We start from the raw sequence: 12,720 nt of genomic DNA, 5'->3' as shown, positions 1-12,720 counted from the left end.
GGCGACTGCACCACCGTGTACGCTGAGGGTGCCAGGCCTTTTGGCTCTGCTTGGCCCTGTGTTGCCTCACACAGATGGAGCTCTGCACAGCCTTCTGCTTTGCATGCTTGCAAAACCAACCCAACCCTCTGCTTCAGGGTTTTTTGAAATGGACTGCCCCACTACCATCCTGTAGTCCATTTAAAAAATAAAAGCCCAGAGCAGGTTTTCTTAAATCTGCCTTGGACAAATAGCTTGCCCAAGACCAACACTTACTTTTATTTTACATTGCAATCACAGCTATGCCTGTGACTGCAAAGCACTCCCGCAGCCTCAATGTGCCTCTATGCGCGTCCTTGGGGAAGACATACAGTGACCCTCACATATAACACCGGTCACTGCCTCACAATATGTATATATGTATTGAACATATTACCAATTTTGTAAGTAAATATATTTCTAAGGTGCTATTGACATTTCTCACCAGATATTGGTAACAACCCTTCCAATCCACACAGGCAAAGAAATCAAACCACAGATGTCCATAAATTACATTATGTGTAATAATACTTTGATAGTATCATCCATCTGAATAATATTAAGCTGTAGGTGTTAAAATGACCTTACGGTGATTTGAGTTAATTGGTTATGTTTATCCCTTCACTACGACACCAAAAATATGTTTCCTATACATATCGGATGGATGCAAACCCCAATATTCATCACTGACCACTGGCTTCAGAGCTTCTGAGAAATCTTTTGAACAGAGAAAACTCTTACCTCAGAAGTGTACTTCTCTGTCTTTGAGTAAACCAATCCGAGCTTTGTTGATTGGTTCTCAGAGATCCCTTGTTTGTAATTACATGTTCATGGCAGGATGTCCTACTTCATTGGAGGTTGAAGCGTCAGCTCTTTCTCATTTCCCCAGTCATAACTGGTTGCTCACTTCCTCAGTTATAATTAATCCCATATGTTTAATGTGAGGATACGTCCCTTTTCCGGAGAGGTCTTTATGGATTTTACCATTTTTCGCTACGACATTGGAATACTCTGACCTCATGTTTAACTCTTCCAATCTTTCAGCACAGTTCCCCGTGAGTCTCATTAATTCCCTATTATATCCATTTATCCGCTTACTTTGCCTGCTTTGGAGATAGTTGCTATTATTTCCTCCTTTTGTGACTCAGAAGTCTCTTATGGTTTGTATGACGAAAGTAGTGACTCTCCTGTAGAGTATGATGCATATATTGACTTCATATACCACTCAACGACACAATTGTAACCTGACCCCAAAAAACTTTGAGACAAAATCATTATCAAATAAACGGTCACTAAACCTCAGAGCACAAGAAGACGCAAACCAGCTCTCTTCCTGGTTAAGCTCAAGATTCTATAGGAACATTACATTCCTTGTTTATTCTGTTATCACTGATCAAGTCTAATGTGTGGGAAAGTAATGTCTAAATGTGCAACATTTCCAGTATCTGTCATCAACACATACATCAACATGTCACACCAATCTTTCCTGGAAAGATCCTTAGGCAAAAATGATCGTTCTAATATGATAATTAAAATGCAGAGTTGATTACAAGATAGTCTGTTTCAGATGACAAGTTTTCACGCCCTTTGAGTTATCTCTCGCTGCAAATTTCAAAGACTTAATAGTATCTCTAATTAAACTGTAAAATAAGATACTTAATGTTACAGGGTGATTTTTTTTAATAATTGTAACTATAATTGTCACTTAACACTTTATTTCAGTCATTGTCATCTCTGGAGAGAAATTTAAGCCAATTTTTGACAGATCTGTTTTAAAGGCGTTGGGCACCTTTGAAGGGATTTTTTTTTTAAATAAAACGCTTATATTTTTTACTATAAAATAGTTTTTGAAATTGGGTTTTATTTTTATTTTTTTAATATATATATATTTTTTGTAGAAATCTTTGAACAACGAATCATTCCTGTTCAGCATGAAATCTTTCACACACACTTTCTGTTGCTTGGTGTAACGCTGATGGGTGTGGACCCACTGCCCAATGGGCCGAGCTTACTTTGGAGGGGCATAACTAAGTGACTAACTGGTATTCACTAGAGCCTCTGATGGTGAGGATAGGCTTTGCTGCAGGTAGTCACCAGGTACTACTCCAGGGCAGTCCTCGGGACTGCAGCAGTTGATCGGATGGGTCAGATGCACAGGTACGAGGTATAGGGAGATGAAGACAGAGACATGGTCAGACAGCACAGGTTCAATATATGTTGCTGAGGTCAAGAGCAGAGAAATCAGGGTAAGTGGTAAACAAGCCGGGTCAATAACAAGAGAGACAGAACAAACACATGTACAAACAGAAACTAGAGACAAGCTACTAGGGAGCTATATTCAGGCATGGAGTAGTGGGACGAGCTGCCTAAGGACCACTTGTGTCCTGAATAGTTTGCTTTCCCTAGACTATCCCTAGGCAGCAGTGGGTTAAAGGGAATTTGTCACACCCGGGACGTATATGACCTATTAATATGGGCATACAGGTAATAGAAATGTTACACTAGTCCTACCTGTATGCCTCATATTAACAATCTTGATGCTGAGAAATGTTATATTCTTTCTTTATGTTAATGTACTCTGGTTCCTGTATGGTCCACAGTCTGATAATGACTGATAATAACAACTCCCAACATCTCTTTACCATTGTTAATTACATACTGGGAGTTGTAGGTTCATGAGATACAAATATATATGGGCCTGACTAAGAAGGATTCAGCTCATCAGTTATTAATCACATGATGTCAAAGACCTAATGGAAAAGAGAAGAATTAACTGTCAGGGAGAGACTAGGTGAGCGAGAGCTAATAACCCGGGCCCCTGCAATTTCCCTCAGACTAGGGAAATCCTGACTGACCCTCTACTTGAAGTTTACGCTGAAGGTGTACATGTCCAGGCCTCGACCCTCACCCTGTCTCCTGAGCTCAGCCCTAGGCTGAAACCTCCGCCCACCACCCAGTGAAGATGTTATTCCCCAATACCCACAGTAAGCACAGACAAGGATAAAGGAAAATATACACCACGCCGCAGTCACTCAGGAATACACTATAAATGTGCAGGGCAAAATAAATACAAATATAGGAAGGAGTAAATAAGACAAAGGAAAATACACCACCAGCAACGAATCTCCAACCACCAGTTCTCCTCACCAGACCGAGATAACAACGCACAAGACAGAAGCTATAATCGGCGACACCCAATGATCAGGAGAGCTATTTAAAGGCAATGGGCATGGCCCAGCTTCCAATCCGAGGATCAGGTAAATTAACCCCAGAACAGCTAGACAAAATCTAGCCGACACCAACGAGCAAATAGTGGTCAAAAGCGGAACTACCGTTGTCTGTTGGACGACCTGGTCTGAACAGCGTCCGACATGACATTAACTGGGCAGAAAGGCAAAATGAGCAATTTTAAGTACAATCATATGTTTCCATATCCTTTTATTGATAATGGGGTCTGTTTAGTTTCCATTAAGGCATCTGCCAAATGCTGGATATTTACTCCCAGTTGAGCCTCACCCCTAAGGTACATCACTTAGGTGTCCTATTACCTTAGTCTCTGACCCATTCCTTTACTTGGATGCTGAGGGTTTATCGGAGGAAAGAGAGGGCTAGACTGAAGAAAAAAGGGGCACATGTGCTGTCATTCAATAAAATGGATAGCACATGTATGCAAAAACTGGATGTATGAATGGGGCCTTATGAAAAACTTTTAGGAGTTATTTTGACATCGCCAGCTCTGTATTCAATAATGTTCTGAAAACTATTGCAAGGAAACTTTAATTAAGATCTGCTACAACTTTATGCTGCCCCCAGTTTGGGAAGCTTACAGCCGATGAGGGTGCTTTCACACTGCACTTTGTCCCACATTCAGTGGTTCCTTTGGAGCTTACGTCCAAAGTGTCTGCTTCCAGTAAGATTATATGTTGATTCTATCTGCGCCATTATAGTCAATGGCCCCTTTGGCGCATACACCTAAATCCCATTTTTCTTACCATTATTTGCATGTAGAGATTGGGATAAAAATGAGATGTTGCAAATTTGATCAGATTCCATTATCTTGTATGTAGGGAATATGGATTAAATAAGGACACTAATGGAACATGCAACATATCTGGTACATAGAAAGTGTATATAAATATAGACCTATGGATATGACTGAATGATGCAGACAAAATACCTTGGTGTTTTAGGGACTTTTTTAAAGGGCAATGTATGCAAAACCTATTAACAATATTGGCAGTTCAGGAAATTGCTAAAGGTTTAGCGACTAAACAGATTCTTGGGAAGCACCATTATTTTCTTACACTGTATATGGAATTGCTTTTTTTTTTCTTGAACAGGAGAATAGAAGGCTATGAATTGCTCTCCATGACATTTATTGAACAGTAATCAGCTACTTTAATAGTTTCTATTATACAGAAATCAATTGGCCAATAGATAAGTTATGGAAAATCTATAGATTTCTTAGCGGTCACAGTTTATATGGAAATTGCAACACCTTTGATATTACACTATTTTTTCATATGTATTGTCTAGTACATCTATGAAAATTTAATTAACCTGACCAGCACAAAAAAAGAAAAGCTGAACCTACAATTTCCACACATGACTGGGCCATGACTAATGTGACCTTAGGCTCTGTAATAGTAATGCATTCCGGAAATAAAAAAAATATCACAACCTCATTTTATAGTAAAATGCACTAACATTATCATATGTGCCCAGGGGGATTCTACATTTATACAGAAAATAATTCAGTTTGCTTTAGCATTTTATAACCTACAGAAGAGTGAAAGGAATGTGGAGCAGGGTTTTTACCGGCAAAACGCGCTTTGGGACAAGTGCGTCTATTAGAGAGGTCAATTGAGGGATAGATTAAAGAATGTCAATGCTCACAATGCATGCGCTATTGAAACACATGGTGACACGCACACTTCACAACAATAGCAGAAGCCACATTGTAAATTATGTGGATCTACAACTGATTAAAGAAGCTCTACCATCTCTTCTTTTTTATTAAATGTGTGTACATATCATGTAATAGTGTAGTGTGAGTGTATTAATACATTCAGCTACCGCCATTCTCTCTGGTGTCCAGTGCTGGTCTTCTCCTCTTCTCAGTGACATTACCACGATTACGTCTCTCCGGCTAACTCTACAATCTATGTGTGAGCCGGATGTCTCTTTTACAATGAAAGCCTATGGGGCCTCGTTCCGAAGCTCCATTGGCTTACTCTTTAAAATCCACTTCTGGGCCACGAGAGCCAGATAGTCTTCAGAGCGGTAACGTTACTGAGAAGAGGAGAAGAACAGTGCTGGATCCTGAAGAGAGCGGCGGAAGAGGAGTTCATTAATATACTCATACTACATTATATTCACACATTTAATGAAAAAATATAGATTGGAGTGCTTCTTTAAGATGCACGCCACTGAAGATAGGAATGTCTGCCAGCTTGAGTAGAGCGGAAATTCTGATTTTGAATATACCCCTAGCATATGGCATCTCACTTAGCCTAATTAATGGCTACATGGAGAAGAGGCATATGGTGAGCTTTTGCAATATGAACTCTTGACACCTAAGCTTCCTTAGAATTAGATGCCATACAGTTAATAATTATTTATAAGGTCAGTTTATATTTTGAGAAAATTATTAGGGGTTAATAAAAAAAAACTACACTAACACTTTTTATAACTTCTGCAAAGGACGTACAAAATGCAATATCAAATACTTTAAAATTAAAGAAGCCTGGTTTACAGGAAATATGAAGGCAAATAATATCAATTTATTCATTTATTTATCTAATGTCTTTGAGGTCCAGAGATATGCTATTAAATATGCGAGTTCAGCAATTTGTTCTGCTTGTATATATCTTCTCCCCCACCACAGGGTAGTAATATAACCTGGGATAGGACTGTAGAATTTAGTGACTGTATAACAAACAGATATGGGGGTGGGCCGCCAAATTCATATTTTCTCCCTTTCACAGACAAACAATACTGGACTGTAGTATCTGTAGGTCAGGGTTATATGGGGTAATTTTAGTGAAACAAAAATAAAATACACAGTGGACAATAAATGGTTTTAATAAAAATAAAATAATAAAAGCTATATTTTAATTTATATTCACTTTCTTTTTCTTCTTGCCTCCCTTTTTGTTAGGTTATACATGTTATCTCCTAGTGGTGTACACTTTATGTGAATATGAATACTTCTGTTGAATTTGGAGGTTTCATAATACCTGTTGGTTCTAAAGATTTAGCATTTAAAAAAGAAAAAGTATATTAAACATAACATTTTCTTTCTCAAGTTTGTACCTAATGAAACCATCCCGCACACCCTCAATAGCATCCCCATCTCTAATGAATCTGCAGTGGAAGCAATCTACTCCACACTTTTCATATTAAGTTCAACATTTTGTGATCACACAAGCTTTCAGGCATTATGCCATTATAATCATAAAAAAATGCAAAGGTGTAAGCAAGCACATGTACTGAATGTGTGTATCTTGTATGTATGTTTATGCGATATACATGCATGTGTGTAATGTATGTTGGTACTGTGTGTATACACAATGTACAGTGAATTGTGAAAGTATTCACCCCTTTGGCATATTTTGGCTTTTGCTACCTTACAACCTGGAATTTCACTGCTTTTTTAAGGGTTTGCATCAGTTCATGTAAGGAACATGCCTACAACTGAGAACATTTAGGTTTATACCGTAATCAACTAGAAGGCCCGATTCGAACGTATCGGGTATGCTAGAATATGTATGTATGTATATAGCAGCCACATAGTATATAGCACAGGCCACATAGTATATAGGAGCCATGTAGTATATAGCAGACAAACACTGCGTGGCTTGTGCTATATACTATGTGGCTGCTATATACATACATACATACATACATATTGTAGAATACCCGATCCGTTAATACAGGCCACGCAGTATATAACAGTGGGCACGCAGTATATAACACAGCCCAAACAGTATATAACACAGCCCACGTATCTATATAACACAGCCCACGCAGTATACAGCAGCCACGCAGTATAAGCGACATAGCATATAACACAGGCCACGCAGTATATAACACAGGGCACGTAGTCTATAGAACAGCCCACACAGTATATAACACTGCCCATGTAGTATATAGCGGCCACGTGGTATATAACACAGCCCACGCAGTATTTAGCAGTGTGGGCACCATATCCCTGTTAAAAAAAATAATTAAAATAAAAAATAGTTATATATTCACCCGCTGGGATCCAGTGAAGCTCTGGCGATGCGCGCGCGGCTGCCGCCATCTTCTGTTCCCAGGATGCATTGCGAAATTACCCAGATGACTTAGCGGTCTCGCGAGACCGCTAAGTCTTCTGGGTAATTTTGCAATGCATCTCTGGGAACGGCAGATGGCGGCAGGCGCGAGCGCATCGTCGGACGACGGAAGGTGGGAACAGCAGGTTTTTTGTGTTTTTATTATTTTTAACATTACATCTTTTTACTATTGATGCTGCATAGGCAGCATCAATAGTAAAAAGTTGGGGACACACAGGGTTAATAGCAGCGGTAACGGAGCAGTCCATTACCGCTGGCATTAACCCTGTGTGAGCGGTGACCGGAGGGGAGTATGGAGCGGGCGCCGGGCACTGACTGCAGGGGAGTAGGGAGGGACTAATCGGACTGTGCCCGTCGCTGATTGGTCGCGGCAGCCATGACAGGCAGCTGGCGAGACCAATCAGCGACGTGGGATTTCTGTTACAGAAGTTGCAGACAGACAGACAGACGGAAGCAAACAACAAGATGTGAAGCAAACAACAAGACAAAATAACTGAAAACTTCAGTGTACTTAACTATTCACCCCTAAAGTCAGTACTTTCAGAGCCTCGTTTTGTGGCAATTACATCTGCAAGACTTTTCGATAAGTCTCTATGAGCTTTCCACATCTTGCCACTGGGTTTTTTGCCTATTCCTCAGAACTACTCCAGCTCTTTCAAGTTAGATGCTTTCCTCTGGTGAACAGAAATGTTCAACCACAGATTCTCAATTCCATTAAGGTCTGGGCTTTGACTAGGCCACTCCAACACATTTACACATTCCCCCTTAAACCACTTGAGTGTTGCTTTAGCAACATGCTTTGGGTTATTATCTTGTTGGAAGGTGAACCTCTGTCCCAGTCTCAAATCACTGACAGACCGAAACAGGTTTTGCTCAAGAATATCCCTGTATTTTGCACCATCCTTCTTCCCATCAACTCAGACTATTTTTCCTGTCTCTGCTGCCAAAAAACATCTGCACAGAATGAATCTGCCACCACCATGTTTCACTGTGAGGATGGTATTATTGTGGTGATGAGCTGTGTTGGTTTGGCGCCAGACATAGCATTTACCTTGGTTGCAAAAAGTTCAATTTTGGTCTCATCTGACCACAGCACCTTCCGCCATGCATTTGGGGAGTCTCCCACATGTCTTTTGGTGAACTCACAATTAACCTTACAATTTTTGTTTGTAAGTAAACGCTTTTTCTGCCTACTCTTCCATAAAGCCCACTTGTATGGAGTGTACAGCTAAGTGTGGTCGTATGGACAGATACACCAGTCCCTGCTTGGGAACTCTGCAGATCCTTCAGGGTTACTTTTGGTCTCTGTGCTGCCTGATTAATGCCCTCTTTGCCTGGGCTGAGAGTTTTGGTGTGCAGCGCTCTCTTTGCAGGCTTGTTGTAGTACCATGTTCTTTCCATTTGATGATAATGGATTTGATGGTACTATAGATGATCATCAGAGATTGAAATATTTTTATAGAACTTAACCCTAACATGTGCTTCTCAACAACTTTGTCATTGACTTGCTTGGAGATCTCTTGGTCTTCAAGGTGTTGTTTGGTTAGTGTTGCCTCTCGCCTAATGGTGTTGCAGCCTATGTGACCTTTCAAAACAGGTGTGAATATACGGACATACATGTGACACTTAGATTGCACACAGGTAGACTTTCTTTCACTAACCATGTGACTTATGAAGATAATTGCTGGAACCAGAAATTTTTAGGGGCTTCATCGCAAAAGGTATTAATACATATGCACATACCAATTCTTAGTTATTTGATACTATAAATGTAATGTATCCCTTTATTTTCTCACTTCACCAGCATAGTTTATTTAGTGCTGATGCATCACTAACAAATCGGATTCCAAAAATATTTAAACACAGTTTGTGATGTAACAAAATAGATAGAAAGCCAAGGGGGGTGAATCCTTTCTTAAGCCACTGTATATCTAGATTGGCTTCATATAGCAGTACGGCATATGGGTGTCATGGTACATTTTATATTGAGGAAATTCTTTGTCTGTGTAGGAAATAGGGGAGCCACACAACCTTTTTCCTGGGTAAAGAAATGCTTACAGTTCTGGGTTGAACATTTTTGTTGTTCTTTAAAGTGAACTTTTACCCCTTCTGCCCCAAACGATGAGACGATATGAGCCATTTGATCCCTTTATGACCCAAAATGCTACTCCAGCAGCGAGAAATTGCATTTTGCAGTTCAGTCTGGAATTTCATTGGCGTATAACGATGCACTTACAGCGCGCCTCAGCATCCGCTGTATTCCCAAACTAGCAGCACCTTTCCCTGGCTGATTAACAGGTTATTTGCTCTAGTACACATACATTCCCTGTCAGTCAGCCAAGGGTGCGTCCTGCTAGTTTGGAAATACAGTGAAGGCTGAGGAGCTGTAAGTGCATCACCACAACCCAATACTCTTTCTGTCTGAAATTCAAAATCAGATTTCTCTCTGTTGAAGCTTCACTTTGGGGTCATAAAGTGATCGACTTGCCTATCTTTTAAAAGGCTGCACATTCATATTAATCTTTTCGGGGGTGTTTCTGACAGGTTTAGTTTAATAACAATCGTGGTATTGAGACAGCATCAAGCTTCAGTACCATGTAGATTGCACGAATGCCAAATGTGAGATGATCGCTTTTGCCCAAACAAAATCCAAGTAAATGAAGGTCGTTTCAGCATCGAATGATCATCAACTTCTTTATTATGACAGTACAAATACAGAAACAGCAGTAACGTTTTGACCCCTTGTGTATGTCTAGGTCTTTGTCAAAGACCCAGACTTACACTAATGGTCGAAATGTTGCTGCTGTTTCCGTATTTGTACTATCATAATAAAGCAAGTTGATCGTCATTGGATTCTGAAGCCACCTTCATTTACTTAGGTTCCCTTTAATTTAAAAAAATCAGCTAAGTCATTAAGAGTTTTTATTATAAGATTCAGGAACACAAATGATGTTTTCATTTTCTACAAGTGTTAAACTTTTAGAACCCACTTTCTGATTTTATTGTGACTGTTATGAGGTTTAAAACTCAAAGGCCTGTGTAATGACATCCTTATTGAAAGGCACATCAGGCGATTAGCGGGCGGCTGATCGTTGTAATAAGAGATTATTGTGAGAAAAAGAAAATGGAAACAATGTCACCATGGAAATACACAATGAATTGTTGTGAACGCTATAAACAGAGTGTGAGGAGGCATGAGGCTTGTCACTAAGACAGTGCTTACCACCCTTAATGTTATTCTGCTCACTGCATGGGATACACAGCTGAGTTTCCAATCTGCCTACTTGGTCTTTGATCCTTTCATGCCTCCGGTTACATTTTAGAAAACCATAAATTGCTATACTGTTTATTCAATGCCACAGTTGAAGATACAATGCTCATACCAGTAGCATATCAAATATACCAAAACTTAAAAATGACAATAGGAAGTGCCTATAAAATAAAACCTGTATTAGACATAGTAAAATTGAATCTTATTCTTTATAATAAAAAGTTATATGTTATATTCATTTCCTAAGTTATTTTGTTTATTCATGGCATGAACCAATTTCATATAAGGGTGAAATATACTCTTATTCTTAGTTCTATTCTAAAGTTGCTAAATTATACACAACGCGAAAAATGACATGAACAACTGATCTCAATAGTGGGTTTGGCAATTTTAGTGACACCTATTAATAATAGGGACATAAATTCAAGAATGGAAGATTTTTTAGCAGTAGAGATGGCGTTAGGGCCAATTCAGATGTCTGTTAAATGCAGTCTGTGATCAGTCGCGGGTCTCCTGAGTCAAACTTAATAGCCTCGAAGGCATAAATGAGATGGTTGATTTTGGGTCAGGAGACCTGCAGCCACTCTGTGCATCACAGGACACGGATAATGCACATCTGGACTTGCTTTTATATGGAAGAAATCAATGATTTCAAACTGAAATAGTCTTGAGCATCATCCGATTTTTCTTCTGTGTTTTTGGATCAGATTTACATCAGGATTTGGTCAGTTACAGGGTTTTCCCATCAGTGTTTCATCAGTGATTTTCTCCCCCCCCAATTTTTTTTAAAACATATCCCTATTGCAATGTCAACCCCTTCCTAACCAGCCAATTTTTCATTTTTGCACTTCCATTTTTTCCTCTCCTTCTTCCAAGAACCAGAACTTTTTATCTTATTTTTTAATCCACTTAGCCGTGTGAAGGTTTTTGTTTGCTGGACAAATTGTAGTTTTGAATGGGATCATTTTAATGCACTGAAAAAAAAACAGGGAAAAAAAATTCCATGTGCTGTGAAATTGTAAAAAAAAAACATGCAACAATTGTTGAAATTCAGCAATTTTTTTGGGGTGAGTTTTTACATCATTCATTGTATGATTATAATGAACTGGTAACATTAATCAGTAGAATTACGGAGATGTCAAACTTGTATAACTTTTTCTTTACATTTAAGATGTGAAAAAAAATGTGCTGAAAATCGTTTTTGCTTGTGTCCTCATTTTCTGGGACCTGATGGAGCTGTGTGAGGGCTTGTTTTTTGCTTAGCGAACAGTCATTTTTCTTGATGCCATTTTTGGGTAGATACAACATGTTGATTGATTCGGAACCCTTCACAGGCATTTCAATGGAGCCAATGGGCACGTAGAACAGTAATAAACAGTGGCATTCATGGGGTTAACAGCAGCGGCTGGACAGAGTAAAGGCACATGGTGGTTGTGTGGAACAGCATCTTTTGGCTTATTTGTCCCGCTCCACTGTTATTCCTAGAAATTTATGAAAAGAAATTACAACTGGGTGTTATCATTACTCTTTCCAAAGACGTGTTGTCCTCACAAAGTCCGATACTGGCAGAACTGACTGGACGATGTCAATGTAAAGGGACACCCCCCCAATTGTTAACACCCAGTTGTCAATTCTGGTAAGTGCTCTAATATATTGATATGAGCTGTGTAATGGGCCCCACAAACAATACATGGCTTTCAGATGAATGATGGTTTGGTCAATCATTTGACCAGCAGTTATCGCTCCAAACCAGATGAATATAAAATAGTGAATTTTTTATCTGCTGTCAATTTAAAATAACATAAATTTATAACTCCATACATTAGAAAAAGCTGAATTATGTAACTTTGCTCTAACAGATGTAAAAAATATGGCAACTTTCGTCCATTCATTAGCATTACATGAAATGTTAAATGTAGTGTAATGAAGCTCAAGTGTGGAGCTGCTACCTGTGCTTCTTGTTGTACATTCATCTGTCACTCATCTGTCAGTCTATACAATTCGTATGGTAATAGAAGTGATACATTTATTGTGTGAGCAGGTGTCATTGATGTACTTTTGCTTCAGACGACAGGTAGATACTTGGCATAGGAT

General features: G+C 39.2%; 1 protein-coding gene across 1 annotated transcript in view; it reads left to right on the top strand.

Annotated features, from left to right (window-relative positions):
* RAMP1 (receptor activity modifying protein 1) overlaps positions 1-12,720 on the top strand; it is a 135,773-nt gene that overhangs the window by 104,296 nt on the left and 18,757 nt on the right. The gene's annotated exons all lie outside the window — the stretch shown is intronic.

Source organism: Ranitomeya variabilis, chromosome 7 (genome assembly GCF_051348905.1).
Source record: "Ranitomeya variabilis isolate aRanVar5 chromosome 7, aRanVar5.hap1, whole genome shotgun sequence".
NCBI lineage: Eukaryota > Metazoa > Chordata > Amphibia > Anura > Dendrobatidae > Ranitomeya > Ranitomeya variabilis.
Note: the sequence above shows the minus strand (reverse complement) of the source record. Positions and strands in the feature narration are given on the sequence as shown.